The sequence below is a fragment of the Brachyhypopomus gauderio genome, chromosome 10, assembly GCF_052324685.1.
Source record: "Brachyhypopomus gauderio isolate BG-103 chromosome 10, BGAUD_0.2, whole genome shotgun sequence".
Classification (NCBI taxonomy): domain Eukaryota; kingdom Metazoa; phylum Chordata; class Actinopteri; order Gymnotiformes; family Hypopomidae; genus Brachyhypopomus; species Brachyhypopomus gauderio.
The window spans coordinates 7,925,160-7,951,514 of NC_135220.1; the positions used below are offsets into that span (position 1 = coordinate 7,925,160).

Here is a 26,355-nt window from a genome sequence, read left to right on the forward strand (position 1 = left end):
TGTCAACATGCTCGGCAAAGCACTCTAGTCCTTCCAGAGCTACAGGTGGATCAATGTTTGTCATACTCTGTAAAATATCAGTGAGAGTGGCTATGGTACTGGGTGTTATAGTTAGTTTAATTTGGTAGCAGTGCGGCCGATGAATACCGTCAGTCAAATACAACTTGTACATTATGAGGCTGTGGTCAGAAATGGCCTCACTCTGAGGAAGAATTGCTAAACTGCATATGTTACTACCAAATGATAAGACCAAGTCTAAAGTATGACTATTATGCGTAGGACCCACCATGTTCTGAGTGATACCCATTGAATCAAGAATTGCTTTGAAATTAAAAATTTCAAGAAATTGAAATTGAAATTTTATGCTAAAAGAGTCACATAGGTTTTCAAAATAGATGTTAAAATCACCAACTATAATCACCTTATCGGCTGATGGCACTACATGAGACAGAAAGTCTGAAAACTCCTGCAAGAACTCAGAGTATGAATAGTAATTAACATAAACAACTGTGACACTTTGTTGGTTGTTAAATTTGATACATTTGATACAGTGAGGATAAGATGTTCAAAAGAATTAAACTTGAAGCCAAATTTTTGAGAAATGCCTATATCAGAGTCATATATTGTGGAGACACCACCTCCTTGACCATTTGGATGGGGGTTATGAACATATCTATATCCAGAAGGAGAAGCTTCGTTTACGGCCATTCAATTGTCTGCCCGGTTCCAGGTTTCTGTCAAGCAAAGCATGCATAGATTATGATCTGTATTCATTTCATTAACAAACAATGCTTTAGATGACTGGGATCTAGTTTCATCAGTCATAGTTACAGTCCTAGTTTCAGATTTAAACTACTCTCTGAGGGAGCGTAATTGAATTGAAAATTGATCAAATTTTGTCTACTAACTGCGAGAATAATTTTTTGGTACTCGAGGAACAGACACAGTTTTAATCTGGTGTGACCTAGGTGACGTCTCTTTGCAGCTCGCAGACAGTCGGTTTAGCCTGTGTGTCTACTGCCTAGCCTTGGCTCTGCTTTGTCCATCCCCATGAGTGATTTCCCACATAGTGAAGAAGAGGGTTGAGAAAAGAGGTAGAAAAGATGTGGAAAGTACCTCCCAGACTTCTAGTAGAGGTCCCAAGTTTAATGGAAAAAGACTACTTGGAAGAGAGAGCAGCAGGATTATATATGGAATTATAAGACTCTGCTTGTATTCTTTAAAAATAACCTGCATCTATAATACTGTGTCACAAGAAGGAGTGGGGAAGAGTTGAATTTGGAACTCTTTCCTCAATCCAAAGCTACACCTGTCAGTCATGTCTTTTGTTTTGTTCTCTGTGTATTTGGGTGTCTTTTATTTTGAAATTCCTAGTTGTCTTTGTCTTCACACCCCTGCCTTGTTCTCCGCCCCTCTTTATTGCTTTCTGGTGTGTCTTGTTGGGTTCCTTGTTTGGTTAGTGTATTTAAGTCCTGTGTTTGGTCTCTTGTGTGGTTGGTTATTGTAAGTACTGGTTTTGTTTATGATGTTTGTATTCTTGCTCCTTCTATGTATTTAAAAGTGTGTTTTTACATGGAAATATTATTATTTGAGTGATGTGATGTTGAACACGTCAAAATAAATACTTAAAATAAATGCTTGTCGAACTGGGAGTACAAGAGTGCTTATGGAACTGAAAGACAGGAAACTGGAACAGATGGAACAAATATAAATTACTGATTTTTATTTTTTTTAAAGAAGCTTTTTAACAGTGTTGGGGTTGAGTCAATTCCTTTTCTTAGACACCTTAGAAGCCTACCTAGCTTACAACTAGCTTAACAACACGATAGGAGGGTTAAAGTCTATAATAATAAGAATAATAAATAGCTGATCTAATCTATTTTATAACAGAACTTTAATCACTAACTCTAACTAATTAACCAATGCACACCTCTCAAAACACCAAACGCCAACTCAAAACCTACAAAGGGCCGCAAGGCTCAAACCCCCTTTATGTGATTGTGACACTCAAAATGAAACGATGACGTGACCCACTGAATCCGAGGCCTTGTTTGTCATCAGTCACGTGATTTTTATGGTAATGACACACGCCTCGAACCGGGGCTTCATCTGGCACGCTCCTTTTTGCTCGATACAGGCTCCGAGGCATCGCTTCAATTGTTACATCACTATATTTAATGTTAGCTTCATGTCACCTCTGTTCTTTGTGTTAAGTTCTGTCATTTTTGTGTTAGTTATTTTATTAAATCATCTGTATCTGCATCCCACTTGCTTAGCCCTCACTGTTACAACACCTTCTATGACCGATAGATGACAATAAGATTGCTTGATCTTTACCTGGTACTGAGAAAGTTTTACCCGGTGACTGAGAAAGGTTGCAAAAGCTAATGCTTACACCCTGACACTGTTTCATTGATTCCCAGCCATGTGGGAAAGAGCAAGAAATATAAGACAAGACTATGTGCATTTTAAAGCCCGAAGAAAGGGAGAGGGTCTTAAGTAAACGAAACAAAATGAGCTGTTCCTTCCTGAAAGCTTGGAGAACACAATAGGCAGAGGAACATTTATTGCACCTGTGGAGAAGAAAACAGGCACAGGAGAAATTCTGGCCATCTCAGGAAATGAGCAAGATACTCCAAATACTAATCAGCACAAGATGGAAAACAGGAGTGAAGAATATAAATCTTCCTTTCTCCTTCCCTGTCTGTCTCTCTCTCCCTCTCTTTTTCTCTCCCACTCCCTCCCTCTTATCTCTGTCCCTCTCTGGAAGTTGGAAATTATATACTGAACAAGAGTATGTTATGTTTCTTAATGAACACTCAAATGCCCGTCACTCCTGTTCTTACAGAGCTTCAGATAATTATTCCCCTGAACTTTTTCAGGGACTGATTACAGAGTGAGAGTTGGGACGGTGGTGAGTCTGGTGGGCGGGTAAAGAGGGGGACAGTGTATGTTAATCAAACATCTGGATTATATTACGTAAATGTGCCAAGCACTCAAATTATACTGAAAGCTCAGGAGGACAGGAGGCCCATGCAGGCCATAAGAGTCAGATGGGCAGTGAGTGGCTTGTACTGTCTGGGAGGTCTGGTCTTGCTGTAATGCTGCCGCATTGCTCGGCGTGGAGATTTAGCACATTCCCAAGAGTTGCACATGTGGATCCCAGCGGTGGCAAAATCCTTAGAAGCATCCACCCTGCTTAAAACCCTTTAACCCATTGCTCCAACCCCCACCCTCACCCTTTAGTCTGTTGCCTCCTGTCTCCGTTTCTTCCATCTTCCTCTCCATGGTTCTCCCCGGCCATAACAGTCTTTAATGTTTCAGGGCTGGCCATACAGGGTGTGCCATGTGCTGTGGGTATAGTGGTGGCAGGTCAGGAATACCAAACGTGTGAAGTAATCACTGTACAGGGTTGCAGTACATTCTGCTTTTGACTGTGTTGTGGGCCGAGTACACAGTGCCTGTCTCTGAGAGAGCGGGCTCAGTCAAGTCAAATGCCAAAGGGCTCTGTTAACTGAGATGCCAATCCCTAACCCTAACCGTTTAACTGAGACCCACACTTGTGAACTGCAAAAACCTTGAACCCTCCTGATTTTTCAAAACAGAACTCATAACTGTTACTATACCAGTCTGATGAAAACAGAAATCACACTGTCATTATACCAGTTTGATGAAAACAGAAGTCATAGTGTCATTATACCAGTCTGATGAAAACGTTCGTTTTGGACATTGATTAAAGTTGAATTATTTGGAAGATTACCTCCCAGTGACATCAGTTCCAGATTAGGGAACCCATTCAGCCCTTCAGGCCTTCCTTCTGGAGGCTGCATGCACACAGACGCTGCCATGAGGAGGCTGGGAAGGCTTTACTGGAGCTGCTTTCTGCCCTGTGTAGTTCAGAGTCAGCGAGAGAGGGAGGGAGGAAGAGAATGGGAGAGAGAGAGTATTGAGCGTCCCACACAGACCATGGGTTCTGAATGAGCTGCATTGTATTATGAGACAAAACAACAGACCTCTCATTTAATTGTTGTGGGTTTGTATGCTACGATTAACGCATCAGAAGTTCGCCGAGCTGATCACAGAATACAGATGAAGATCATGAGGTGTCAGATACCTTCATACCCTTGTTCATTTGAGATCAGGTAACACAACCAATATATAGTACTATAATATTGCAATTCTGTTTTGACTATGTGGAATCATATTATTTGCACCTAAATATATATGAGATATAAACAGAGCTGTGAGCCTGATCCGAATATGGTAAGTTTTGCATGTTTCTGTGATACATATGTACGGTACATATACATAAAATATATACAGATGTATTATATCACTGTAGATGCAGCCATTGGATTAAATTTTGATGTATCACCCGTTGCAAGTGATATTTGTGTGTACATAAAGACTTTTCTCCCTGATTTGATCTTGTGTGCAATGTTGAGAACTGTATCTAATCCCTTACTATCGTCTCAACACATGACATGTAGAAGAGCGTTAGCAAGAGTATAACCCTGTGTGTTAAAGTCAGATTACACAGGATTAAGGTTTCCACAATGGTTGCATGAAAGTGTGGATTAAGGGTGGGTAACTGTGAAATAAGAAGGGTGAGGTTTGTCATAGACAGCCCAATGTTCTCTAGGGCAGAAAAGAGTCAAGGGGATGAAGAAAAACAGAACAGTTGAGGTAGATAGAGAGAGAGAGAGAGGAGAAAGAGCTAGTGCAATAGAGACAGAGAAACAGAATGATCGTGCTACTCAGAGAAGTGGAGCAGATCAAGGCTGCTATACAGAACAGCAGTACTTGGCATCCAGCAGTCTAAAGGGTGGGACTGGCAAGGAAACTGGTGATGGTAAAGAAAATTGTCTCCTTTATGTGTGTGCGCGTGGAAGCATGCATGCTTGAGTGTGTGTGTGTGTGTGTGTGTGTGTGTGTGTGTGTGTGTGTACATGTGTGTGCATGCATGTGTGAGTGTATGTGCCTGTATGCATATGTATACACAGGATCACACTTTCTACTGAACATGTCTTAAAGATGCGGAGTTAAAAATTCTACAGTTACTGGATTTCTAGTTGTGTCTGCCTTCTATTTGTCTCTCTCACTCTGTCTGCCTTCTTTCTGTCTCTCTATTGCTCTCTCACACACAGACGTGCTGGACACATGCATGCTCTGTAAAATTGGAGCGGGGCGAGGCAATAATGAGAGGTATGGATGGATGATGGGCTGGGCGGACTTGCCCAGGGAGGCCAAGCCATAGGGTGTCTCCTCTAGACCCTGATTGCCTGCTACTTCATTACTCTCTACTGGAAGGGAGTTTCTTTTTGATCACTGAGACTAGTGAAAACATAGGTAAGATTTGTTGTTTTCATACTTTGCAAAACAATTTGCAAAATATAGTTAAGACTAGTGTCTCTTCAGCTAACGTCTACCATATAGTCTGTATCATATGTTGCAAGGAGTTCTCAATACTGAAAAGGTACTCCTTCATTTGACTGCTTTAGGGTACAGAAAGAATGGTGATCATATTTAGGGTACAGGCAGAACAGTGATCATATTTAGGGTACAGACAGAATAGTTATCATCTTCTGAAGGGATTGTTTATAGTAGCTTTTCTGGCTGTGGATTTATCAGGATCTGTTTGCACTTCTTATTTACAGTAGTAAGTCAGGCAAAGTTTCCGTTGATCACTTTGTTAATTTCACATGTGTTCTTGGTTTCTCTGTGAACACGTCTGGTAAAGAGTCATTTGATGTAACTCAGGGTGTTTGTGTGCGCACAATTAACCAGGGTCATCAGCGCCCCATATCTGTGGTCATCTACCTGGTACTTAGTTGAAATGTATCAGCTTACAGTAGTGAGGCTTTCGGCACTCTAAACACTTAGTGTGAGCAGCCATAGTAGGCTGAGGTGGGTGTTTGTCCTCAGCTGTATGGTGTTTATGGTAGGCTGAGGTGGGTTCTTGTCCTCAACTCTATGGTGTTTACAGTGGGCTGAGGTGTGTGTTTGTCCTCAGCTCTATGGTGTTTATGGTAGGCTGAGGTGGGTTCTTGTCCTCAGCTCTATGGTGTTTACAGTGGGCTGAGGTGTGTGTTTGTTCTCAGCTCTATGGTGTTTACAGTGAGCTAAGGTGTTTGTTGAGAGACGCTTCTGAGATCACCAGGCTGTTCTAGGGAAGACCTAAATGCAGACAGCATGTTTCAACGGGGATGAAATATTGTACTAATGAGGTTTCTGACAGGAAGATAAGGAAGCACTGTGAGTTTAAATGCTGTCAAGTGAGACATTTTAAGCAATGTATGTCATTTGTCTAGAAGGAATGGCCCTGTTTTCTTACATCTCTAATGGTCAAGTATTGAAGGATCAGAAAAGGCAAGTGTGCAAATAACTGCCCTGCCAACTGATACAGTCTGTCCTGGGTCATCTAAAGGTCCACTGAGGTTAGCGACTCCGAGTTTGAAAGGTGGTTCCTTATGGTAAAGTAAGAGGATTTGTGGCAGTGTGTCTCTTCATGAGTTCTTTTGAAGTCTCGACTACCTATCTGAAACAGGATTTGGGAGCACCAAAAATAATAGAAAAATCACATGCAAAGACCACGAGAAGATGTGAACAGAGCCTAATGCTAAGTCTCACTGTTTGAATAAGTTCTTTAAGAAATTATTCTAGATACCCTACAATATAGCCAGACACTAAATCTTTGATGTCCCAATGTTTCGCAAGTTTGGAAGTTTCTTTTTTCTTCCCAGGTTTTTTGGAACATGAAGTAAAAGGGGAACAGAAGCAACTTTTGATTGCTCCCTGCAATCAGAGTTTGCTCCAGACATAATAATGACATAATTGCAGCCATAGAGATTTTTATCAAGCAAACCCTCAGGGTCATGTCCTGAGAGTGGCTTTGGTATATATACAGCAGCATGGACATATGCTCAACACAGTCCCACTCTAATCTCTCCCTGGAGGTTTCAACTATAATGCTTTGACTTAGCTAAGACAGTTAGTGATTGCTTGCATATGGCTTCATATGTGCTAGCCATGATGCAGAACTGACATCTGTAACCTTGTCTTCATTAACTTGTAGCTCATTATTTTGGCACCATCTACAGGAGCTGGAAAGCATCCATCATGCCTTTGGATCATTTTGAAGAAAAGAGAAGTTAAAGAAATTATACATGCCATGTGTACAAAGACAATTATAATTCAGAACTTCATTGGACATGCATTTCCTACAGTTCCTACAGAACTGTCTAAAATCTAAGACCTTACCCTAACCCTAACCCTCACCCATTTTGCTGCAGAAAGACATGAGCATTGATCCCGTTATTCGGACTCCACCTCCCAGCTGGTCCCACATTGAAGGAGGTCTAGCAGCCCTTTATCTTCTTATTCACTTCAACATGAACTCTTCTTGTAATACATTGTTTGATCTTGCAGATTAAAATGTATATATTTTATGCAATGGAGTAAAAATAAGATTTTTTTTTTAATGTGGGGTAGAAATGGGGCTATTAGAGAAACACTTTTAAATGTTGTTTTGTTATTGTTTTAAAATATAAACTCAACAGTACTTCTTTAATTCTTAGGAGGGTTCCTCTAAGAGTCCATCTAGTCAAGTCAGGTCAAATATATTTATATAGAGCCTTTTTACCTTTTTATAGAGCCTTTTTATATAGAGCCTTTTTATTTATATAGAGCCTTTTTGTCACAAAGCAGCTTTACAATTGTATGGGTCCATCTAACAAAAACAAAGTATTTTGAAATGTATTAATGAGTAAAAAAATCCAATAATTAATAATACAGTTTAACACATCTTACAAGCGAGGATTCGTGTCATAATTCAAGGCACCAAACAGTGCACCTGTTATGGGACTGAAGTATAATCTTATTGAAGGAAATGGCCCCCTCTTCCTCTTTATTTCCAAACTTAATCTGTCTATATATGGAGCAGTGAAATGTTCAGCTAGTTCCTGATTTGGGTGTAGTGTGTAATTAGGGAAATACCCCAAGTTAGGTCATGCATGCAAGAAAAAGTGGAGTTTAGGTAGTGGAGTAGTTTTTGTGTGTGTGAGATTGTGTGTTCTGCCTAGATGCCATGTTGTGGCTGTGTGGGTTCCTGGCATGCTGATTTGTGACTTAAGAAAAAATCACATTGCCAGGGATTACCACACTGCCACAGCCTTACCAACTGTTCCCAGATCTGTAGCATAAAAACTATTTGGAAGAACATCAGGACTCCGAAACACTAAATAAATAAACTGCTAATGTTCACCTTTCTGAGTGGGTGCAGAGCTTGGCTGATTGGTGAACAGCTGTTGTTTTCTCCTTTGTTCACAGTGGCTAAGTTCATCACCTGTTAAGAAACCAAGAATAGGAGCAATTTCTTCAACCACTGGGTTAATGTCTCATATATGCTGAAGCCAAGAAGACAGAAGGTCCACCATTATGACAGGCCACAGCTGCTAAACACATTTCATATAGGAATAAATACATCAAACACTAACCCTATCAAAACACAAGCTACCATCCAACAATAACCCTATCAAAAAGTAAGCTACTATCTAATGCTAACCCTATCAAAACACAAGCTACTGTCCAATGCTAACCCTATCAAAACACAAGCTCAGGGTTGCCAACTCTCGCAATGAGCGTGAGACACATGCATTTGACTGTCTTCACACGCCATTCATCCGATTTCTCAAGCTGAAAAAAATCTAGTTTATTTATCTCTGATCTACATCTATGATTCAATGAGTTACTAGTTCGCTCTTGTGCCAACCACTGGTAATCGATCACTTTAGGCGCAGCATAGAGGAAACATATAATAATTAATGTGTCCATTTGACGACACCCACCCCCCCCCCCCCCCCGCCCAATTACATTAGATTAGATTCAACTTTATTGTCACTGTGCAATTACAAGTACGCGCCAATGAAATGTGGTTGGCATCTAACCAGAGTGCAATAGAAAACATTATTTACAGAAAGTGCGGTAGTGCTGATTCGTAAATATAAATGTACAATTGAATGTGATACAGAATATAATACAGTTATATGGTATATACAGTAATATAGTCTGTGTATAGGGCTGGGTATCGATCCAAATTCCAAGAATCTATCCGATTCCGATTCTGAAGATTGAGAATCGATTTATTTCGATTTAATCCGATTTAATCAATTCGATCCGATTCGATCCAATTCGGGGTTTAGTGTTATTAAAAATGTATTTGAGCTGTTTCCTGACTATGTACAAAAGCAACATGTTAAAACTAATATTATATCGATATTAATCAGCAAATAGTTACTGGTAGTTGGTAGTTACTGATGGCTGGAAGACTGGTGAAAAGGGTCATCATAAATCTACCTTCAAGAAAGGTAATCCAGGACAATAAACAGAGGACATCTTTGAGGTGTCTATATCTGCAACAGTGGACTCCTACTGGGACACTAACCAGTGCATTATTATTATGATTGAAATAATTAAGAATTCACTCAAAAGCTGTTGCTACCAAATGCATTTTTATTTTAAAAGTGCTCACACTTAATAAACTGAAAGTATAAAATGTAAACGTGTATTTTTCTTTAAAGTGCGAATATAAGAACAGAACTGTCATGTTACGGTCCCCGACCCCTCCCTGTTGGGCGTGTGTTAACGTTGTCTGCGTCTACTCGTCTGCGTCGGTAGATCTCCGTGGGTGCGTCTTGTGATAATCCGTGTCACCCAGAGACCATACAGTCACTGGTCTCACCTGTGGCCCTCGTCATCACATGGAGTTTATGTGGTTTGTCCATTTAATGTGCGTTCGCGCAGCGTCCTGTGCTTGTCGTTGTTTGAGTCACACATGTTATATGTAAACGTGTTTTATGTGCGCTGTCTGCGATTCGGTAAATGTAATAAACGTAACGATTTGGAAAGTGCAAAGGATTCTGTCTCGTCCATCGCCTTGCGCCCAATGTTACAAGAACATTTTTAACTTTTTTAAACTGTAAAAACACTGGGTAAACTGTCAGTGACATGGACTAACTGTAAATAGTCACTGACACTGGATAAACTGTCCTTCTGCTTTTAGATTGCCGATTTGACTATCGTCGTTACCGTCAGTGTCCGACGCCATGTTGTTTTACAGCTAGTTAGACCGAGCACGCCTGCGTGAATTCAGTGACGAGGCGGGGGTAAAAGTTCAATTAAAAAAAATAAAAAAAAAAAAATCGATCTTTGGACATACGAATCGATTATCAGATCATCATATGCGAATCGATTCTGAATCGGAAAATCGATTTTTTCAACACAGGCCTATCTGTGTAATATACAGCAGAGCAGTAGGCTACTATGACTTGGTTATAGGTATGTTAACAGTGCATAGGAGGTGCAGAGAAAGGTTGTGCAATGTTGTGTGCCATTTAAAGTGACTGTGCAGTGTTCATGAGGATAACCGCTTCAGGAAAGAAACTCTTCCTTAGCCTGCTGGTGCGGGAACGGATGTTCCGGTAACGCCTGCCAGATGGTAAGAGGCTGAAGAGTCTGTGGCTTGGGTGGGTAACATCCTTGATGATGTTTCTCGCCCTGCCCAGGCTGCGTTTGCGGTGGATATCCTCCATTGTGGGTAGGTCAGTGCCAATGATGCAGTGAGCAGCCAGGTGAGCTTTCTTGAGGCTGCGAAGAAAGTAGAGGCGCTGCCGTGCCTTTTTGATGAGGACAGAGGAGTTCAAGGACCAGGTGAGGTCATTGGAGATGTGGAGTCTGAGAAACTTGAAGCTGGACACGTGGTCCACTGCAGCTCCGCTTATGACGATGGGGGCATGTGCTTGTTTCCTCGTCCGCCTGAAGTCTATGATGAGCTCCTTTGTTTTGTGTGTGTTGAGTGTCAGGTTGTTGTCATGGCACCATGAGGACAAGTGCTGTACTTCGTCCCTGTAGGCTGTCTCATCATTGTCTGTGATCAGGCCTATCACTGTGGTGTCATCCACAAACTTCACTATGGTGTTTGAACCATGAACCGGTACACAGTCATGGGTGAAGAGGGAGTACAGTATCGGGCTCAGAACACAGCCTTGTGGAACGCCAGTGTTTATGGTGATGTGTGGGGAGTGCAGGTGCCTAGTTTAACGGACTGGAGTCTGTTGGTCAGAAAGTCAGAAATCCAATTACAAAGTGATGTGCTGATGCCCAGATGGTTGAGCTTGGTAATCAGCAAGGATGGAATCACCGTGTTGAATGCCAAACTGAAATCGATAAAGAGCATTCTCACATATGAGTTCTGACAGTCCAGGTGGGTCAGTGCAGTGTGTAGTGCTGTGGAGATAGCGTCCTCAGTGGATCTTTTGCTGCGATATGCGAACTGGTGTGGGTCCAGCGTAGCAGGCAAGAGGGTTTTCAAATGAGAGAGAACTAGTCTTTCAAAGCACTTGGAAATGATTGGGGTGAGTGCAACAGGTCGGAAGTCATTCAAGACCGAGGCAGTTGAGTGTTTTGGCACTGGCACAATGGTGGGATGGTTGCTTGGGCCAGTGAGACATTGAAAATGTGCGCAAAGACACCTGAGAGTTCCTTGGGGCAAGCTCGTAGGACACGGCCAGGTACAGGTAAATAAACATATAATTAATGTGTCCATTTGATGACACCCCCCCCCCCCCCCCCCAGCCAAATAAACATATAGTAATTAATGTGTTCATTTGACACCCCCCCAAATCAAATCTCATTCCTAGTGATTTTGAAAAGTTGGCAACCCTGCGAGCTACTATCAAACACTTACTGTGTCATATCAAATGTTCAAGGCCTGGTCATGATTAAGCACCTTGGCCAATAAATGAAGCAACAGCTTCATTATGGAAGGGGCAAGCATGAATTTCAGATGCTGTTTCATAACAAAATTCTTGAGACATCCAGCTGACAGTATATGCTTTTCAAACAGTGGGAATTGTAATGTGAAACATTTCCACATGTGTAGATTTGCTGAAATGTAAGAAATCTTGCTACTATGTCGCTACTGATTTTCTTTTTTATTTACTCAAATCTAGTATAGTATGGTGTCATTAACTATCAGGATGCTTATGAAATATTAGTGCTAGTAATATAACAAACTGTAGAAGACTGCTGGACTGTTAGACTGACAATTAAATTGTCCTTTTACAGTGGAAAATATGGTTTGCAACAAATATGCACAGCCAAAACTGTTAATAAAGCAGAACACGCTGAGAAATAAAAAAAAGACTGGTGCCCCCATGTGGCGCCCTCTAGTGTATGTCTGGTTAAATACATTTGTCCACGTGTGCAGCTGTTCATGGTCAGTGACGATCCTGTGATCTTTTCCGCTGGACCTGGCCTCCGGTGCCTTCTGATCTGATATCAGTTTTACTAGAACACTGGCTCAGTTCAGCAGGAACGGGAGCATGGCCCATTATACAAAACAGAACTCCCAAACAACAGTCTACAGTTTTAATTCACTGTATTAGAAATTACAGATGTCTAGTTCATGTATAGTTTGCAACAACCTTCAGACAATAGCAGTAATATAAGACACTAATGGGATGATTATATTCCAAGATACTCAAGTAGTAACATATTTTACTATGTCCCCCAATTTTAATGTATTGTAATGGTGATTGTATTGTATTTCCTAGAGTTTATTGCACTGAATATTGTGTGCTCCAAATCGGCAGATTGCAGCTGCTGTAATTGATATGAGGGGAGATGCTTCACAAACACGGTTGAGCACGAGCTAACAACTGTTCAGAAAAATTTGAATTCATACATCAACTGAAGTAGAGATGGCCACAATGCTTTTGGGGCTTTGTTAAGTAACTTTAAAAAAGATTAATATTATTGTAGGCACACCCTCTTACAAACGAACATTGTTTGTAACCGTTTCCAAACAAATTTAATGTGGAGTGCAAGCTTTATGATACGTGGTGACAGACAGGGCTCAAATACTCTACGGTGGCTGAGAAAGCCCATCATGCTGCAAAATCATATACATAGCAAATCATATACAGCATAACCAATATAAACATGCAGAACATAAATAAGCTTGTTTACATCCTGTATTTCTGAATTTACAGCGTATTTCCAAAATTTTGTGTACGCGTTGATATTTTGATTAATTTGCAGCATGTTTTTATTTTGCAGCTTGATCGGCTTTCTTGGCCACCATAGGCTCAATGGTTATCTGTCATCAGTAGTCATCTTTCTACACCATCAACCACAACATCCTACTAGATAAGCTAGAGACATTAGCATAAGAGGTCAAGCACTCTCCTGGTTCAAATCCTAGATCCTTCGTCCTCAGAGCCATAAGGCTCCTCATCTCTTCACAGGGGCCAGAAGAGAAGAGGGAGGAGGAGAGATGAGGAATGAATCTGAATCTCATGTTAAATCATGAATCATTGGTTTTACATTTAGTGTTAAATCATGAATAATTGGTCTTACTCAGAGCCTGCCCTGACCAATGTGGTGTCCTAGGCGAGATTTTGGTTGGTGCCCCCTGCATCATCAATCATTGTGTTGATTGTGTCACTATTAAAGAAACAAATAAAAAGCAAATGACTTAATTACCATATAACAAGCAATAAATATAAAGGTGTTGCACAAAAAATATTTTAAAACAATTTTACATAACGTAGTGCAGAGAACAACTTTTAAATATTAATAATAAATAAAAATAAATAAAAAAACAACTACCACCAGCGCAAATCAGGGCAATTTGCCTACTGCAACATTATTATTTCAAAAGTGCATCTGCAATGAACAGAGTTAATATATATTTATTTTAAAACTTGCTGAGCTAAGCTAATCATAGCACCTATTAGGATTGGGCAGTATGATGACAGTGGCGGTTTTCACCAAGATCATGCAGAGGGGGAAAAGCCACAATGACGATTGAGTGTTAGTTGTGAGTCAAGCGAGCTGGTTTCAAAGAAAAACACAACAGGTACAGATTGGCAACATTTTGGATTTGTTTCAAATTGTTTCAATTTGTTTAAAAAAAAAAACGCATCCACGCGAGCGCTCCCCTGAACAGACGGCGCCCTTTGCATTTGCCTATGTCACCTAATGGAAGGGCCGGCCCTGGGTCTTACCACAAAGCAGGTTCTTCACAATGCTCCCTCACCTCTCTGTGTTAAGTGCTTAAGTGATAATTCATTGACAATAATTATTAATCACTTTGAATTATATATGGCTACAGTTAACTTACCTCTGAAAAAAACTCGATCTCTCCCTAGATCTCTTGAATGCAATCTATACTTCCGGAATATATCAGAGGGCTCCAGGGCCTTCCATTAGGAGACATAGGCAAATGCTATGGGCGCCGTCTGTTCAGGGGGGCGCTCGCGTGGATGCGTTTTTTTTTTTTTTTTTTACGCATCTGGAGGGCTCTGTCCTCAGTTCAGTCTGTCTTTGAGAGACAGAAAAATGAAGAGTCAGTCAGTAGAATGCTTCAACAGAATTTTGTTTCTGTACTGCTTTGTGCAAACAACCATAGCTGGAGGGACTTAGCAGATCTTTATTTTCAATCTTTATGGATTTCAGTTTCCCTTTCACCCAATCTTTGACATCCAGTAACATTTGCAAAATCCGCACGTTGTTCCACGTCACCTCTTTTGGCCAAATATTTAGGAGAAGTCTGGAGGTCCTGGAGAATATTCAGCAAGAGATCTTTGACAAGATACACCAGTGTAATACTACTCTCAACATCACCCCTTGTCATCATGCCATCTGTTGTCAGCAAATCAACTTCATGGCTCAAGGGAATTAGCAGATCTTTTGTACAAGCATATGAACATATCAGTGCTTATGCTCCTCAGGTAGGTTGTGGTGTGGAGGAGAAAGAAGAAATCTGGAGAGAGTTAGATGAAGTTGTTTTGCAGGTTCCTAAAGAAGAGAGAGTGGTTATTGGAGCAGATTTAAATGGACATATTGGTGGAGGGAACAGTGGTGATGAGGTGGTGTTGGGTAGATACGGAAGGACAAATTATGGTAGATTTTGCTAAAAGGATAAAGATGGCTGTAGTTTAACACTTACTTTAAGAAAAAGGAAGAGCACGGGGTAACATAAGAGTGGGGGAAGATGCTCAACCTTCCACACCAAAACGCTAACACTACTTTGAAAAGTAAAACTTTTTAAATGTTTTTCGATGAATTACTTGTTTAAATCTGATGTTACCTGAATAATCTTTCATAAAATTAATGTGACTTTTTCCAAGTTGGCATCAGATACTGATATAGTCACAGTAAAAAATGTAAGAAAAAATAACTTCAAATGTAGTTTTTCAACACTGGAACACAAGCGGTTTGGTTCTAAAAACTCTCATTAAGGAGCAGCCGTCTTGATCATTTTTGAACTTTGATTCCGGCATATGGGCCATGTTGATGAAGTCAGATGGTACATGCCCTTGCAAACTTATAAATTTGAATGTAGATAAAAATGGTTACACAAAATATATACTCAGATTAAAATAAAATTTATTGATATGTTTGTAACACAGGCAATGAGGTGTACCAATTTAGCCCAGGACAATCACAGCAACCTGGCAAAACCACCTCACACCGGTATACACCCCCAATCACTTGGGCAACCCTTCCCCACTCGCAGGGGTCTCAACTGAATGAGCAGAGACGGCAACCAAGTAGAGGGCAACAATAACAATGTTTATTTTAAAAGAAAAATAAACAAACAATCTCCAGGCTACTTTGGTGGGCACGCAACTCCAGTGGAGGGCTTCACCCTAAAACACGGACCAATAGTTCACAGCAAATTATTATGTGCAATAAAACCACCACACTAATAAAGTCGAATACCCCCACACAACCACTGCAAACTATCACACAACCCCCACACTGTACCGCATTCCACCAACAGCACCTTTGGAGAAAATAAACAAAGAACGAAAAAACAACAACATTACTATCCAAGTTATTAAATGTCACAGAATAAAAGCTACAATTATTTATTCTAGTTAAAAATATACTCTTCCGTCAGCTTCCAATCTCACTTAGGAAGTGAGATTACTCAAGGCTCATGATACGACACCAATTGACATCAGAATACAGGGCAGAAATAATTGTCAATAACAATAAAATTGTACCATACAAAGGACAAACAAGCGGACACAAAAAAAACAATATAACAAAACAGCGACTGGTGCTGATGTAAATTCAAACACTTGTTCACTGGGACCGGTCTATTGTCAGCAGGTAGTGCTATGGTATTCCTCTGCTAGGAATTCGTGTCTAATGAAATAAAAATTATATCAGTATGAATAAATCTAATAATTACATTTACAGACACTACAAATTCCCAGCATACCAACCTAGAACGCGTCAGGCTTGTTACGACCGTCTTGTTTCCCCAATTCATAAAGTCTCTTGACACTGTATTAAAAATGTGCTCTTCTAAAACTCTCTGGAACAGCTTTCGATCTATAAAACGTTAACCAACACATCAGTTTAGTAATATACAACCTTAGCAATACTGCAAATCACTAAAGTGAACTTACTCCATAAAATCCACAAGGGTCTGCACCACTGTGCTTGCCTTCTGATCTCGTGTTGAATAGGCCTGGGCAAACTTTGAGAATACATCAGTGACAATCAGCACATTCTCTCGACCATCACTAGATTTCTCCAATACAGTGAAATCAATAGCCACTATGTCTAATGGCTGTGAAGCCAATAGGCTCCCCAAAAAAGTTCTTACCTTGGGCCGTACGGCTTTAGCTGCTATGCACCGGCCACACTAATTACACCATTTCTCTATATCCCGGCGCATCCACGGCCAATAGCACCTTGTTTGTATGAGGGTTACAGTCCGCTCTGTCCCTTGGTGACCATGATTATCGTGGAGTGAAGTAAGCACTTCTGCATGCAGCACCTGGGGTAGCAGCAGCTGTAAACGCTCCCCTACACCGACTGGACTCCTAGTTACTCGATATAAAACCCCTTCCTTGTCTCGAACACTGTTCCACTGACGCAGCAACTCTAAAACCCGTCCACCTAACTGGGCTCTCTCCATCTTCGTGGGAAACCTTCCTTGCCGCCAGTACCACAGAAAACTTTATCACTGCATCCTCCCCTTGTAATGCGGCCAAATCTCCTTTACTCCTAGTCGGAACCGCATCTACGGGTTCCATGGAGGCAACAGCCACACCCAATGCCTGACACTCTCGTGGGACAGCGATTCCACCAGCCACCTCATCCATACTGCTTGGGGATGGGGGCAGTGGCAACCTCGACAAAGCGTCAGCATTCTTATTGGTCGCACCAGCACGATAGATGACCTTGAAGTCAAAACAATGCCAACTGGGCAGCCCAACGCTGCTCCACTGCGCCCAGCTTCGCAGTCTGCAGGTAGCACAATGGGTTGTTGTCGGTGTAAACAGTAAAAGAATTTCCCCAAGAGATATTCTCTAAATTTTTCAGTTACCGCCCACTTCAATGCTAGCAGCTCCAACTTCATGGCACTGTAGTTGTTCATATTTCGCTCCGTAGGCCTTAGTCCTCGACTTGCATAAGCAATCGGTCTCCTCCCCTCTGCACATTCCTGTGACAATACTGCCCCTAACCCTAGGGAGCTAGGATCCACCTCAAGAACAAATGGTGCAGAGAAATCGGCATATCCCAACACGGGAGCAGTCACTAACTTAGCCTTGAGGGAAGCAAAGGCTTGTTCACAGTCTGCATTCCAATAATCCTGAACTGACCCCAACTGTCGCTTTAGCCCCTTCTTTGGCTGCAGTTTAGTAACCAGCCTATGCAAGGGTGCAGCATGCTTGGCAAACCCCTCTACAAAGCGGCGATAATATGATGCAAATCCCAAAAATGAACGGAGCTGAAACAGAGTAGATGGCACCTTCCACTCAGCTACTACTGCAATCTTGTCTGGATCCGTGGAGACGCCTGCTGCTGAGACTACATGTCCTAAATATCTTACTTCAGTCTGAAAAAAATGGCATTTGTTCAATTTCAGTTTGAGACCATTCTGGTGCAACCGTTCCAAAACCAGCCTCAACCGCTCCATGTGCTCTACAAATGTGGAAGAAAACACCACCACATCATCCAAATACAGCAAAAGAGACTGGAACCGCTGGTCCCCAAAAATCCTCTCCATCAACCTTTGAAAAGTCCCTGGGGCATTACACAATCCAAATGGCATACGTTGGAATTCGAATAATCCAAACGGGGTACAAAAAGCAGTCTTAGCCTGATCCTTAGCAGCTACTGGGACCTGATTATATCCACTAGCTAGATCCAAAGTTGAAAAAAACTTTGCTCCAACCAGCGCATCCAATGACTCCTCAATCCTAGGGAGAGGAAATGCGTCTTTACGAGTCTTTGCATTAAGCTGTCGATAATCAACGCACAAGCGTATAGAACCGTCTTTCTTCTGAACAACCACAATTGGAGATGAGTAGGGGCTACAACTCGGTTTGGCTATCCCACACTCTACCAGCTCTTGTATATGCGCCTTTACCAAGTCATATTGTGACAGGGGAAGCCTGCGGTATCGCTGTCGGACTGGGACATCATCCACCAGTGGTATTTCATGCTCAACAAGAGTTGTACACCCCAAATCCCCCGTCTCATGGCTGAACACTGTTGCATACTGTTCAAGCAATGCTTTAGCCTCTTGCTGTTCCTCAGACTTTAAATTAGGCCAACAGACTTCACCTAAATCTACCAGTGATGTACTTTGTACTCCCACTGACTGAATATAGGCTATTGGACCCTGACTATCTTCTTGTTCAGTGAAAGAAAGGGGGTACTGTGCTGGACACACGCTAGCCATACTAAGCTGCCCTAAGGCATGGGTTAAAGCAAGAAATTTTCATTTGACTGAATTTTTTCTTGGCAAAAGACAATGCCAGCAATTACTGAAAATGTGGTGTAGTTGGGACACGGCCTCTTTTGCCTAATTCTACACAATAAACACATTTATAAAGTATATTTATCTAAACAGCCTGTGTAAGGAGAGAAGAGAGAATGAACACCTGAGCAGTAAATGTACATAAATGTGTATTTAATGGGAGTTATCTGGGGGTCCTCTTCCAGAAAATTATTTAAAGATCAAGTCAAATTTAGTGAATCCTGGTTTAAAAGGTATGAAGCTCTCTTGTTTTTATCAGATTCACCATCGCAAAAACATAAGCCGTAAGATTACCTGCTTTAAGTAGGTATGTTACAAAAAAATTAACACCACTGGATAGAGCTTTTAAATACAAACAGAACAACACCATCCATGTTAAGCCTGGTTTAAGCCTTTACACTTGACGCAGCACGAGTGGCGTGAGCAGCGCGAGGGTCCGCACGCCGAAAATGACGTAATCGCGGTGGCTCCACCCATGCGCGAGAGCCTCGCAGTCGTGCACCTCTCGAATTTTGTAACTTCGCGCGCACAGCGCTTCAGCGCAGTGAACCAAGTCATGTTTGCCGGGTTCATACACCTTTATAAGGTGGAATTAAAGCACTTGTACGTCACTTTCAAGGTCCATTTCAACGCGTTCTCAACGTTAAATTTAATTAAGTTAAATATTTATACATATACTCGAAATGATTCGAAATAATTATCTTTTTATCACATTATTTAATGGTGGTTTATTTTCAAAACGCCCAATCTTAACGACTTCACGTTCTCTCATGTTTCATCCTGGAATTACAAGAGGCTCGTATTTGTTAGCGTAATAACTGTTCAGTCAGACAGATATTTGTTGTGAAACGAAGTAGTTACATTTTCAAGCATTTTAAAGTACTTTAGCCTAAATTCCAGCACTAATGCAACATTACAATTGTTCAGGTAAATGTTCATTCCCCTGTTTTTGAGGGGACTACACTGCAAAAAGAATGTGACGCAGCAAGTAGACTCCGCCGTTCGCGCAGGTGTACAGAGTCGCGCGCTACGGTCATGCCAGGCAGGGGGGAGGTAAAAACTTTTCTACGTAACATCCGCAAATCTGAAGGCGGAATGAACCGCAAGTCAATCAAATGACACCGCCGTCATCCATCCAGCGCTGATGAGCGCCAGTGAGAATCATATTTCGGCCACAAAACAGATAGCACGTGCGTGTGTTTATTATGATTTGATGGATTTTTTCCCCAAAAAAAATCAAATGACGGAAATCCGTTGTAGTGACGGAGAACTTTAACCCATGCCCTAAGGCAACCCTCGGCTTTAACCACTGGTCTTGATGACCAACATTAACTACTGGAACCACCAGACTACCCTTCTCCACAGGCAAAAGCGCACTAGGGACCAACAATCCTGGAGGGAGATCCTGTCCTTGGCCTGAAGCTTCCAGTAAGACTGTACGCACACAAGATGCCAGATCTTGACACGTGGCCGGAACCAGTTTCAAAGTGCCAGCAGGGATCCGCACCGCAGGACCCCTCGGGGTGACAGCTGAACCTATATGACCGGAACTAGAAACATATTCTAAAGCTTGGCACTCAGAGAGGGCTGGCATCCACCCTGGCGCTGCGGCCCGCAATACTGGGGACTGAAACAACCGATCTCCATGCTGACTAAACAATTCTCTGTAGCAGCTGGTCAATACATTCATGCCTAACACCCCTGGGACTAGCCCCTTTTTCTGCCGAGTAAGTGCATCCCCTGGATCTTTTACTACCAGGATGCCCATGCAAGGTAAGCACTTTCCCAACACTTCTACATCCAGCTCTACATAACCACAGTATGGAATATCCAACCCGTTTGCAGCTTTAAGACGCAACCCCCTGCAATACTGAAGCCGCTCCTGCACTCTAGGCTGAAAGTGTGCGAAAAAAAACCGTTCTGTAATGGTAGTCACCATGGATCCAGTGTCCAAAAGGGATGGTACTACTACTCCATCTACTAGGACATTAACTACTGGACATTGCCCCACCAATCTAGGACCAATACCATCAGACCCACCGGCTCCCGAGCCCCGACAACCCTCATCCAGCATGTGGCTCTCCATACTGGCGGGAATTAGTTTCCCTGTGGCTGCCCTTGGGTGTTGGAGGACACTACTGCCCTTCCACCTCCCAGTCTCTCTCTCACTGGGGTGGCCTGCCATCCCTCAGACCCAGGACAATATCTGGCTATATGTCCTGGCCTATTACACTGTCTGCAAATTGGCCTACCATCAGATTCAAATCTCAACCGCTTAGTCTGCTGGTTATTAGTCCCAGCCCTTAATGGTGGGTGGTTAGCTAACTGTGCTAAGATAGCATCCAGCTGACTTTGCTGTTTACATAAACACTCTTTTACCTCAGCCATTTCACTAGAGGAAACTGTGGCATTAACCACCTGTGTATCACACCCAGCTTCCCATTGAGAGTCACAGGAAAACGCCCTACTACGTGCAGTAGCCCCACGCTCCCCTTCGGCCACCCAGCGCTGTGCTTCCCCACGAATAGTCAAGAAGGATATGTTAGGATCACTGCGAACCAACCGTTTCAACTCTCGACGGAGCATACCATCCTTCACATATTCTATGAACTGATCTCTAACCAAAATATCAGCATTAGTAGCAGACCCTGGACTCTTCCGCTTCACCACTTCCATTAATGACAACAAAGCATGGGAGAACTCTCGCAACGTTTCCCCCTCACGCTGGCGCCGTTGAAAGAATTGCTTCTGTGCTTCTATATGAGATTGCAAACATCCAAAAGTCTCCAATAAAATCTGCAAAACACGCTCCGGATCACTCCGATCTACCGCGGGGCGGAACTTTATTTCTAACTTGGCTTCCCCATCTAATAAATCATATAAAAACGATGCTTGCTCTAATTGAGTCATATATCTAGTACTTAAACACTGCCGTGCCTCTTCTACCCACTCCTCTACGGGTACCTGATCGTGTGCAACATTACCAGAGAACCGTGGGCACTTGCGCTCACGGGGCACAAACATAACGTTCTGTGACTTGTGCTGGGGTGGGCAAAGGATCAGATTCCCTACTCTGTGATGACTGACCTGACGTCCTTGGCTCTCCTGACACTCTCTGGTGAAGACTAGCATTGTCCGCCTGCAGCTTCTGAACCTGCTCTGTCAGAGTCCTGATCTGTTCCTCCCAATCCTCCATGGGGTCTACTCCTGGCACAGATAACCAAAACAAATTTAGACACGGTAAAAATGTACAGTTGTGATCAAATTTATTCAACCCCCAATGCTGCGAAGGGTTTTATGGAATTCAGTGCACATTTGTAATTGTGTTCATAATGAAATCTTACAAGGACTTGTTAAAGAACTAAATGCAACTAAGATAGCATCAATTTTTTTTGTCATAAAGTATTAAATGGCCTTTTTGTGATTTCTTCATTGACAATTATTCAACCCCTTTACGACTACCACTCCTAAGAACAGAGGTGCATTCCAGTGTTTTCCATCAGGTATTGAAAACATCTGTGGATGTCAACGAGCAGCAATCAAGCATGATAAGCACCAATTAGGCAGATTTAAAAGGACTGTGATACTCAGCTCCTTCTAGACATCTACTGGTGTGTTTCCAAGCATGGTGAAGGCAAGAGAATGGTCCCAGAAGACAAGAGAAGAGGTTATTGCTCTTCACAAGAATGGCAATGGATATAAAAACATTGCGAAGTTGTTAAATATTCCAAGAGACACTATCGGAAGTATCATTCGCAAGTTCAAGTTAAAGGGCACAGTGGAAACGTTACCTGGTCGTGGCAGAAAGAAGATCCTGACCGCGACTGCTGTGCGCTACCTGAAGCGTAATGTGGAGAAAAATCCCCGTGTGACTGCTAAGGAACTGAAAAAAGACCTGTCAGATGTGGGCACTGAAGTTTCAGCTCAGACAACAAGGCGCGCACTGCATAACGAAGACCTCCATGCCAGAACGCCCAGACGCACCCCCTTGCTGACTCCAAAGAACAAGAAAAGTCGACTGCAGTATGCCAAAAGTCATGTGGACAAGCCACAAAGGTTTTGGAACAGTGTACTGTGGTCAGATGAAACTAAATTAGAACTGTTTGGGACAATGGACCAGCGCTATGTTTGGAGAAGGAAGAACCAGGCTTATGAACAAAAGAACACCTTGCCTACTGTGAAGCATGGCGGGGGGTCAATTATGCTTTGGGGCTGTTTTGCTTCTAATGGTACAGGAAAGCTTCAACGTGTGCAGGGTACCATGAATTCCCTTCAGTACCAGGAGATCTTGGAGGAAAATGTGATGGAGTCAGTCACAAACCTGCGGCTTGGGAGACGTTGGACCTTCCAACAGGACAATGATCCGAAGCACACATCCAAGTCCACTAGAGCATGGTTGAACATGAAAGGCTGGAACATTCTAGAGTGGCCATCGCAATCACCAGACTTAAATCCAATTGAGAACCTCTGGTGGGACCTAAAGAAGGCAGTTGCAGTGCGCAAGCCTAAGAATGTGACTGAACTGGAGGCTTTTGCCCATGAAGAATGGGCTAAGATACCCATAGGTCGCTGCAAGACACTTGTGTCAAGCTATGCTTCACGCTTGAAAGCTGTCATAACTGGAAAAGGATGTTGTACTAAGTACTAAAAAATAATGTCACTAGGGGGTTGAATAAAACTGATAATGATGTGAGCACAGTAAAGACATTTGTGGTTATTCCATCATAAATATTGTTATGTTTGTCTAATTTATAAGTGCCTCTTTGATATAATTGTAAATAAGATGACTGAAATGATCAAAATCAATGTCAAACTGGCCAAAACACTTTATTTCAGTGGGGGTTGAATAAATTTGATCACAACTATGTCTTACACCTCAGAACACACAGAAGCTAAAATAAAACCCAACGTACTTTACACAGTCCTTCCCAGGATTCAACCAGTCGCTGTTTTTTTTTTTTTCTTTCACAACCAAAAAAAAATTAGGAAACAAATAGTATGTTGCCCGCCACTTAATTGACGCCGTCCCTGAAAGGGATCCTGCCTGACTACGCCAATAATGTAACACAGGCAATGAGGTGTACCAATTTAGCCCAGGACAATCACAGCAACCTGGCAAAACCACCTCACACCGGTATACACCCCCAATGACTTGGGCAACCCTTCCCCACTCGCAGGGGTCTCAACTGAATGAGCAGAGACGGCAACCAAGTAGAGGGCAACAATAACAATGTTTATTTTAAAAGAAAAATAAACAAACAATCTCCAGGCTACTGTGGTGGGCACGCAACTCCAGTGGAGGGCTTCACCCTAAAACACGGACCAATAGTTCACAGCAAATTATTATGTGCAATAAAACCACCACACTAATAAAGTCGAATACCCCCACACAACCACTGCAAACTATCACACAACCCCCACACTGTACCGCATTCCACCAACAGCACCTTTGGAGAAAATAAACAAAACGAAAAAACAACAACATTACTATCCAAGTTATTAAATGTCACAGAATAAAAGCTACAATTATTTATTCTAGTTAAAAATATACTCTTCCGTCAGCTTCCAATCTCACTTAGGAAGTGAGATTACTCAAGGCTCATGATACAACGACACCAATTGACATCAGAATACAGGGCAGAAATAATTGTCAATAACAATAAAATTGTACCATACAAAGGACAAACAAGCGGACACAAAAAAAACAATATAACAAAACAGCGACTGGTGCTGATGTAAATTCAAACACTTGTTCACTGGGACCGGTCTATTGTCAGCAGGTAGTGCTATGGTATTCCTCTGCTAGGAATTCGTGTCTAATGAAATAAAAATTATATCAGTATGAATAAATCTAATAATTACATTTACAGACACTACAAATTCCCAGCATACCAACCTAGAACGCGTCAGGCTTGTTACGACCGTCTCGTTTCCCCAATTCATAAAGTCTCTTGACACTGTATTAAAAATGTGCTCTTCTAAAACTCTCTGGAACAGCTTTCGATCTATAAAACGTTAACCAACACATCAGTTTAGTAATATACAACCTTAGCAATACTGCAAATCACTAAGGTGAACTTACTCCATAAAATCCAGACACAGCGCCGAGCTCAAACCGCCGATATGCACCACACCAAACAATCATTCTTCCGCAGGGCTGGCAGAATATAAAGGCACGACCAATCAGCGAATTACGTCGCTACTGCCGTACTGCGCATGACGAACGTCAACCCCCGACACTGTGGGTGTTGCCACTAAACGGTCTGGAGGGGAACTGAATGCCATTACACGGGTCCTACCTGTCACACGTTGAAATAACGCAAACCTTTCATGCTGGGTTAACAAAATACCTGGTTTTATTTACCACACCATTAAGGTTTATGTTAGTAGCACTGTTTGGTTTTACTGTGTAGTTAACACACACAACTTTTATGTACAGTTGCATGCTGGTGAAGCAGCAAATAATTAAACACTGAACTGGATACTTCAAGATCCTGCGGACTGAAACAGAGGCAGGAACAGAGACATCCAGGACATCCATCCCAGAGCCCTATAGAGAGAGAGTCGCGTCAACTCCGTTCACTCCAATGGACCAGTTTTTTACAGCAATGGCGGATCGTGGAGCCTGTCAATAGTTCCCGGAAGTTAGCAGCAAATACGAGCAGCGCAGTCAAACTGGAGCAGTGGACCATCTGTGATACACTTTTACAGGTTAGTATGCTTAAAAAAATCACATTGTGTATTATAAGGACATCAGAATCAAATTAACATGTGCATTAAAATGTGAATTAAAGCATTTTAGTGAATTATCCACCTCTTAATAAGCAGATTTAGGAAACTAAATCTATGCTAAGAACGCGAATACGGTTAGCGAGATTTCACATTAACGACCGACAGCCTATTAATTGTAAATTCCACTCTTAATGCCATTTCACCTAAACGCGATGTTTTTGCGGGGTAGCTAGTATTGGTTAAATATAACGTTTGAGTGTGATTGTAGAGTGTGTTGGGTCGAGGAGATAAAATGAGGATATCCATTTTGGAGTACCAGCTAACATTTTATTTGCTTTTATTTTATTTATTTATCCTTTTATTTATTTTATTTTCCTTTTTATTTCGTTTTATTTATTTTTATTTTATTTTATTAACGCATTTCCTCAGTTTTTTAAACTGCTGGATATAAAAGACGTATACTATTTAGTGTGATTAAGTTTTAAATATTCTATCACTTAAAGAAATAATATAATTATTAGGAGTTCATACTTATTATACCTGTGTCAGCACTATATCTGTGATCAGCAGCTATGGGCCCTGTCTTTACAGGTCCAGTGGTGCATCATAGTGCAGGGGGCTTCCTCTTTCTGAGTGCGGGGCGATGCACAAAAATGGTGGGAACAGCATCTGCTCTCAGCCTAGTCTTGCCCTGTTTGGTTTTGATGAACTGGTCTGCCTCAAAATGTGCCTGCAGAGTGATGTGAGTTTACTCCTCACACATGACAACTCAG

General features: G+C 41.9%; 2 long non-coding RNA genes across 3 annotated transcripts; one reads left to right on the forward strand and one right to left on the reverse strand.

Annotated features, from left to right (window-relative positions):
- Positions 1 to 1,875: 1,875 nt before the first annotated feature.
- LOC143525340 (uncharacterized) lies at positions 1,876 to 24,978 on the reverse strand. The gene is made up of 4 exons (XR_013133622.1): positions 24,933 to 24,978; positions 8,264 to 8,344; positions 3,761 to 3,887; positions 1,876 to 3,351 (listed from the first exon to the last, which is right to left on the reverse strand). It is a non-coding gene; the product is annotated as an uncharacterized LOC143525340 (long non-coding RNA).
- LOC143525339 (uncharacterized) lies at positions 4,021 to 8,850 on the forward strand. 2 transcript variants are annotated; one of them, XR_013133620.1, is made up of 3 exons: positions 4,021 to 4,142; positions 5,148 to 5,349; positions 8,329 to 8,850. It is a non-coding gene; the product is annotated as an uncharacterized LOC143525339 (long non-coding RNA). The 2 variants fall into 2 exon arrangements; XR_013133621.1 differs by lacking the exon at positions 8,329 to 8,850 and adding an exon at positions 7,101 to 7,468.
- Positions 24,979 to 26,355: the final 1,377 nt, after the last annotated feature.